The sequence below is a fragment of the Eurosta solidaginis genome, chromosome 2, assembly GCF_040869045.1.
Source record: "Eurosta solidaginis isolate ZX-2024a chromosome 2, ASM4086904v1, whole genome shotgun sequence".
NCBI classification, from domain to species: Eukaryota; Metazoa; Arthropoda; class Insecta; order Diptera; family Tephritidae; genus Eurosta; species Eurosta solidaginis.
Genome location: NC_090320.1, coordinates 143,401,505 through 143,409,785, shown reverse-complemented (window position 1 = coordinate 143,409,785; position 8,281 = coordinate 143,401,505). Strand labels below are relative to the sequence as shown.

The 8,281-nt window shown below is 32.2% G+C and overlaps 1 long non-coding RNA gene across 3 annotated transcripts; it reads left to right on the top strand.

The window, feature by feature from the left end:
• The first annotated feature begins 2,329 nt into the window (after nucleotides 1-2,329).
• On the top strand, nucleotides 2,330-6,473 carry LOC137242385 (uncharacterized). Of its 3 annotated transcripts, none has more exons than XR_010950216.1 (5): nucleotides 2,330-2,377; nucleotides 3,496-3,642; nucleotides 3,697-3,852; nucleotides 4,249-4,618; nucleotides 4,853-6,473. It is a non-coding gene; the product is annotated as an uncharacterized lncRNA (long non-coding RNA). The 3 variants fall into 3 exon arrangements; XR_010950215.1 differs by having other exon boundaries at nucleotides 2,340-2,464; XR_010950214.1 differs by lacking the exon at nucleotides 2,330-2,377 and adding an exon at nucleotides 2,384-2,635.
• Nucleotides 6,474-8,281: the final 1,808 nt, after the last annotated feature.

Genomic DNA, 8,281 nt, shown 5'->3' with positions numbered 1-8,281 from the left:
AAATTCAAATGAGCTTAAAAAAACTGGATTAAACACGTGATGGTAATTTGTATCACTCAATGGTGTACTTCACCATGCTTATAATAAAGCACTTTTCAATATAGAATGTCAAAACTGTGTGTTGCTCTTCAGAAAAATTAAGTTTTTGCTGATAGAGGGTACTGAACTTAACCCGAGGACATATACTTATGCTTTTAGTACGTTAGTATTTAAATGCTAATATTACCGTAAAATTTAACATTTCTTGAATGTTGTTGTTTCCCGATACAATGACTGGTGCCATCAACTGTTGGACCCTTCTATCAAACTCGGATGCCTCCTTGGGACGCCCGAGCCCGTTTTGCCCTGTTTTTTGCAGTGATGCCCTTCGCAGCACTTCCCTTTCCTTTATATGGCTCCTGGCACGAGAGTTTAAGATTAATAATAAAATCTAAGAATGTCTCAGAAATAATTGCATACTCACTCTTGGTCCTGCCAATATTTGCGCCATTTAGCTGGATTCTTCACTGCGCCGCCCAAACTATTGAAGCACTCAGCAAGATCAGCCCATTTTTGAGACCTGACGTGGGCCCCATCAACTGACTCAAACCTAAAAAATTTTTAAATACAATTTACAGAACTCAGCGATCTAAACGGATCTTTAAATACTTTATTGGAAGAAATATTTAAAATTGTAACACTACTTAAAACCATTTCCACTGTAAATGTGCTAATTTATTAACGCAAGATCGTTAACGTACTCAATTTGACTATTATCCAGCAAACTAGAAGGAGGTCAAAATTTTGCATCCTTGGAGCACTTGGACTACTTTTCAGGTCAGGCATCTAATTTTAACCCGTACGAAATGATGTCTTCTAGTCTATCAGGAATTCAAGGGGTTGATAAGCGCAATACAAAACGTTATAGCTTTATAGCTTCCCCAACTCAATACATGATACATTCATACTTGTAAAAGGATTCGTCTCGGGTAGCTTCATGGCTTCCCAAATAAATTGTCAACCTTACCTACCCGAGACGAATGGCTCCTCAAAAAAAATGTCAACTTCCCCTACCCGAGACGAATCCTGTTGCAAGTATGAATGTATCATACACATATTTAGCAGACAAAGGACCATCAACATCGATAGCAAAACGTTCGGGGAGTGTCTTAATCGCTGCAAGACTACTTTACCATTGAAATGAAGAGTGCTATGGTATAAACAGATATGTCCACAATTACTTCGAATCTTTCCTCTAATATCCTACATCAAAATTGCCACGGGATTACTACTTACGCCATCAGAAAGGCAGAAATTTCCGAATTTGAAGAGTGAAATGAAGTTAAATATTTACAGCGGTGGTCGACTGCTAAAACACATCAGAAAATGTCGGGAGAGATTACAAAAGACGGGATTTACTCTCGGAATTAATACTCCGAAGATGAAAATTAAAACTATTATTTCTGTAAAGAAATATTTACACAAAAATGGAACGGGATTTACTCTCGGAATTAATACTCTGAAGATGAAAATTAAAACTATTATTTCTGTAAAGAAATATTTATACAAAAATGGAACAAGTTGTCATATGATTGCTGTATTTTTCATGATTTCTTTGTACACGTACACATATTTCGAAATATTGTGGATCTACAAATATCCTTTTATGGATTCATAATTTCCATTACCGCCCTAGAATTATAGATACCCAGGTAAAAACGTATCCTTTTATACATCACCAGACATTCATAAAAATGAACACTCAATATCGGCTAAATGTCCACGCACCCCGACATCCTGGCAATGGGCTTGATACAGCTCCGCCTCCCAAACGCGTAAGGTGCATCTTGCACTTAGAACACAAGTATATTTTATTTAATACACTTACCTATCATTTGCAAACTCCACGTTGTTCTCCATGAAGCAAATTAAATATTCCTTTTGTTCATTTGAAGCCTTTTTTGCTTTATTTTCCATTTTTATTTACTTATATTGTCGTTTTTTAAAGAATTTTTAAATTTGGTATTCAAATTTTAACATAAATAACAAAGCGCACCAACCATAAAGCTGCGATTTTTGACAATCAGTATACAGCCATTTGACAGTTAAAACTCATACGCACTGCTACAGAATCGGAATATTAGAATTTGCACGATTTTGAGTGTGCACTTTAAAACTCACAGTTAGCGAATAGGACCCCAGTGCACTGCATTGCTTGAGTACTGTCACTTGTGAAATCTGTTCAATGCGATGAACGTGTAATCGATTACTCAACGCATGGCTACATGGCGCACGACATAGAAATCTGTTGAATTTTGATTTCTATGTCACTTGCCGTATTGGTTGTCATTTTTTTGTTTACATGTGTCGACATTGACATTTTATAAAATTTGTTTCTGTAATTTAACTATTAACAACTTTGGATTCATAAATATAATGTCTGTTTTTCTCTGCTAGAACTGTTCGTCAATTAAAGATTTAATTTGTAAATAGTCACATGGGGAATTAGTGTACATGGCGCCAGAAAAAATTGCTTCCCCATCCTCAGTACTAATGACCGCAAAGTGATTCTTTTTGAAGCGATCATCCACTTTATAAAGATTTTTACCATTTGCCCAAGAATAAAATGGTTCGCCAATAAATAAATAAAATAAATGTAAGGCGCGATAACTTCCGAAGAGATTATAGGCCGAGCTTCTCTTCCAATTTGCGTCGTGCTCCTTTTTAATTTTTCCTACAAATTGGCGGGACGGGACCTAATTGTTTTGTGATGGCTCCGAACGGAATCTGCGAGGCAGATGAGTTTTCACTGAGAGCTTTTCATGGCAGAAATACACTTAAAAAACCTTGTTTATAAAATTTTGATGTTGCTTTGCACGGGGTGTGAACCCAGGGAATTCGGTGTGGTAGGCGGAGCACGCTACCATCCCATCACGGTGGCCGCCACCGTTTGCCACTTAAAGGATTCATAAAATAGGGCCAATACCCATTTCATGTGCTTCAAGTGACGCCAGTGGCGCCTCAAGCGTGATAGTTGTTGATGCACTTTGCCATGCGGTACCAAGTGCATTTGGAAAATAAAAACGATTTCCTCTAGGTGCTAATAATTCCCAGTTTGGCACGCATTCGCCGCCAAGAAGATTAGAGTCATCTTCTTCGCGCGCTTTCGATTTGACTACTTTAAAAACGATATAAAGATTCTTTGAACGGCTACGTTGTGAATAGCTTGCAGAACTGGTGACACCTAATTTTGGCACTGATGCTGATGACGTTGGCAGTGTTAATTTAGTAGCATTATTGTTGGCATTTAGCACCCCTCCACCCCAATTAAGACATCGACAAAGCGAAAGTAACATTAAACTGGCCTTGTATACCGGGTATTATTATGTAGATTGTTTTTTGTTTCAAAGTCTGAACATTTATTTAATTATTTAATAACTTCCAGTAGTTTTTTCGATTTTCGAAACTGCACAGCCAGCGATTTCTTCTTTTTTTGTTTTGTTACTTTCCTTCTAGCTTAAACAATAACTTTGAATATAAGATTTTGAAAAAAAAAAAATGTTTGACGAGTAATTACTTATAATAAAGCCTTACTGGGGTAGAGATTGTCAGAAAAAAAGGAGGCAGCTTGGGCACAAGTGGCCCACGATTTGGGAGCAACAGGTAAGTAAAATGTATTTATGAGTATTTCCTAGATTAGTAATGTTGTATTTATAGAGGAACAGTGCCCAAAACGTTGGTAGTCGTTGCGAGAAAAGTATTCTCGTAAATTTGGAAGTTTGACGCACCATCAGGAAGTGGCGCGACAGAGATGGTCACTTGGCCATTATTCAAAAATGTGACCTTTTTAAAGGAATTCGTTAAGGCCCGTCCGTAAGTTTTGTTGCGAAAATATTATACAATTTGTGTAAGTAGATGCAAAAGCTTAGCTAGTAATAAAAATAGAAATATATGCATAATCAGAAGTAGATTTAGATAGAAACCGGGACCAAAACGAGTTGTTGGGTACCTGTTGTGATTTTTTTGTTAATTTTTGTGGATGTAGAAAATACCCTATCTCTCCTGTCAAAAAAACTATTTTTAACAAATTTAACTTTATAATTCGAGATACATTTTAACAATTTCGGTGAGCAAAATATTGGGTGGAACCAAGTCTGCCAGATTTGCAAGATTATTAAAAGCTATAATTTATATATTATTATTAAAAGCTATAATTATTACATGTACATATATGTCGAAAACTTATAAGCTATTCACTTTATTTTCCAGAATTCGAAGCACAGCCAACATTGTAACAAATAAAGCAAATTCCCCTCCTACACCTCCATCTTCAATGTCACCTGCTTGTTTGGAGTCACCTGTCTTCGAATTTACATCAGACATGGAATATTTGTAACATACACCGGCTCAAATATCTACTAACTTGATAGCGATGGGAATTGAGAGTTTCGTGAGGTATGCAAATTATATAAAGATATGTGTAAAAATCGAATGGGGCAAACAGCAAATGAGACAGTAGGAGGGTTCAGCCAAATGATAACATCCATCCTAAAAGAGATGAGCGAGAAAAAGCAAACGAAAGCCATCCAAGTTTTGACCAATGCCGTCATGACAATGAAATATGAGCCTGGGGAATAAGGTGATCTATACAATATACTAAACTTTTTATATTTGCAGTATAACTAAATGTAAATTTGTATATCTTTTCTCGACAAGATTAAAAGCTCCCAAAACTCCTACTTAATTTTTCAAAAATTTCCAATTTATAAGTTTACAACCCGCTATACACGTAAATAATTAAAAAGAAAAATATTTAATTTTGACAAAAATAACTTAATTGTTTTTAATGTATTTGTTTATTTTCTTTTTGCAGATTTTAGTTGAATGCGTGGAAACTTAATGTTCGCAGGTACGACGCTTAGAAACTGTAGTAAATAAATCAATAAATTCAGGATTACCATTACGTGCCTGAAAAATATTAAAAAAGCGAGTTACAAAATAGTTAAAGGGTAGTTATAATATACCAATACAACCCTTATTGGCTTAAAAATTCGCGAATTTCAAGTAAAATTACTCCAGCGGTGAATTACTTGCACGTTATTTCATGCTTTACTGTTTCCCACTATTCGTTTTATTTGTGCTTCATTATACTTACATGTTCTTTATTCGATTTTATTTTATTTATAAATTTTTGTACTTTATTTGAATCAATACGAGAATGTAAAGGCTTATTTTACTTAACATTAATTTATTTTAAAACGATAAGTGAAATTCGATGTACAGGCCAATGAGCTACAACATTGCATACCCAAAAATGTTCTAAAAATTTTAGAGAAAAAGTTGACAATGTTGATGGCAATTTTTTAAATTTTGATGAATTTTCCTGAATTTTATATAAACTCCGAAATTTCTTTATGTGATCCTGTAATAGAATTTACTATATTTTACACGAAAATTATTGAAAATAACCCCTGCTTATTTAATCGTACAAAACTTTGGAGAATCGTAGTGGATGATTGAAGCTGTGAGCCACTGTACATACCTAACCTCATATTTATAGCCGCACTCATATTGACTTTTTTAAACCTTTATATCATTTCTTTAAAGTTTAAAATTTTTTCTAATATAAGGCTTATCAGAGTTGCGTGATTTGCATTTGAATGAATCGCGAAACCCAGATAAGTCCGGCTACAAATATACAAAATATTAGCTACCCAAAAATGTGAAATACGGAAGTACAAATGTATTTGAAAGAAGTTCTTTATTTTCAATATTATTTTAAGTCAAAATAGTCAAAATGTGTAGTATGAAAAAAGTACAAATGTATTTGAAATACAATTGTTTTTATATTTATATTGTCCTTTGACAACAGAACTAAAAATATATAGGCTAGCGTTATTTTTAATATTATTCTTTGTCAAAAAGCCAAAATGGATTTTCATAATAATAAAAGCCAAAATAATTTTCATGAATTTTGCAAACATTTTTTAAACAAGGATTATAGTTTTTGCATTGAATCGTAGTACATAGTTTTTGACAAAATTATTTTACTGAAGAAGAAATGAGTGAAAATTGCAAAAATAAAGTGTGCCAATATTTATATTCGGCACTGTATATACAGAGGCAATTTGAAATATATTTTTTTTTATATTTATGTATATTGTCCTTTGGCAACCAAAATGCAAAGGCTAGTGTATTGCCATTACAACTAATATTTAAAGTTTAGGCTCAATGCTATTGTGCCCGTTATAATTATAGAGCTCCATGCAAAATGTTAAGTTTTACATGCATTACAACCTGCCTAAATTAAAAATTTCAAACATATTTTTAGACCATTTAAATTTAGTATGATAATGTACCAGCGTTGCGTGATTTTTATTTGAATGAGTAACGAATCTGAAAATCAAATTTATTTGTGATTTGATTCGCCATCCAAATCAAAGATATTTTTTATTTATGATTTGAATCTCCATCCAAATCAAAGGTACTTTTGATTTGTGATTTGAATCTCCATCCAAATCAAATATACTTTTTATTTGTTATTTGAATCTCTTTCCAACCAATACTTTTTATTTGTGATTCGAAAATTTTTTCAAATCAAAGATACATTTTATTTTTTATTTGAAATACAAATACGAATCACGAATACATAACCCAAAAACCAAAAAAATTTATCTTTTATTTGAAAAAGAAAAAATTTAAATAAAAAAAAAATATTTCAAGTAAAAAATAAAATGTATCTTTCATTTGAAAAAATTTTCGAATCACAAATCAAAAGAATTTATGAGTTGGAAGGAGATTCAAATAACAAATAAAAAGTATCTTAGATTTGGAATCAAATAATAAATACATTTTATTTTATTTTATGCCGGGCGAAGCTGCCCAGGCCTGATTTAGAATCACGCAACCCTGTAATGTACAAGTTAGAAGAACTTAAAATTGTTCCTGAATTTTCAGATTTGGTTTTTGTTTTGTCGGTTAGGTTTTTCTTCCATACATTTGTATAGAAAACTTTCGTTTTGTTTATGCGTTGTATGAAAGAACATTATCCACACCCTACACAAAGAAATGATGAAAATGCAGAGAAAATTTTGAGGTACTTTTAACTTTCACATTATTATACTAACCTTAAATGAGCTACAGAACTGGATTTTAATTTTTCAATGTTTGAGAACAATACAGTGCAACAAACTAAAAAAAAATATATTGTAATAATGTTGGAAAATTCATTGCTTCTATAATTATGATGGGAACACTAGCATTCCATTTGAAATTAAAACTAATCAAAAAGCAAAATGTTCATTAACGTGTGCCTTATTTAAGAAATAAGATGACTTTTTTAATAACCAATATTATATATTATTATAAAATATTATGCACGGTGAAGTGAATGGTGATTTGATTTTCGAATACTTCTAAATGGAGAGTGCGACTATTTAGGAACCTTATTTTAAATAGTAAGGTTTGCCCTTTTTTCTGTCAACAACTGTCATTACAACAAAGCGACCTATATAGCGTGTTATTGGCCTTTTATACGTATTCGAAAATTCATTCAGCATCCACTTCGCCGTACATAATACGGCCCAAAAGTTTACTGTTTTTGAAAAATCAGTACATTAGGTCTGTCCAATAAAAAAAAAGTATTGGATTTTACTAATTTCTGTCATTTCTCATATAAAAAAGCAAAAATTTGTGAATTCCAGTAACTTTTTTTGTTGTTGAACTAGCCTATTAACATTAACATTTTTAAGACTGTAAATTAACATCTTTTACAGTGAACAAAGAAAAAAGTTGTACACTATGAAAATTGCAATTTTCTCCAGAATTACTGCTTTTTAAATAATTTCCATAATTTTAGATGAAAATATACGTAAAAATTTAATACGAGTTAATATGTTAAAAACATGTAAACTTATTTTTATTAAAAACTGAATTTTAATATTTTTTTAATTTTTCAATAAATATTGTTACCCAATAAATACACTTTAATAAAACAAGGTGGAAAAATAAATTTTATAGCTTTTTAATTATGGTTATTTCTCTTATCTTTTTTTTTATTTCTCTTATAATACAAGTTGCTGGTTCAACTAATCCGAGTATTCAAAGACTATTGGTGTATTTTCGTCAGTCTGCTTATCAACTTATCTGATCAAAAATTATTTCGCTTCAGTGTATTTTGCTTTTGTAAACTGTGTCAAAAACTTAATCACATAAGCTGATAACCTGATAAGCTGTCCCAGGGGAATACTCAATATGTAACAGAACTGCACAATTTTAGGTCACAAACCCGCATGAAGTTGTG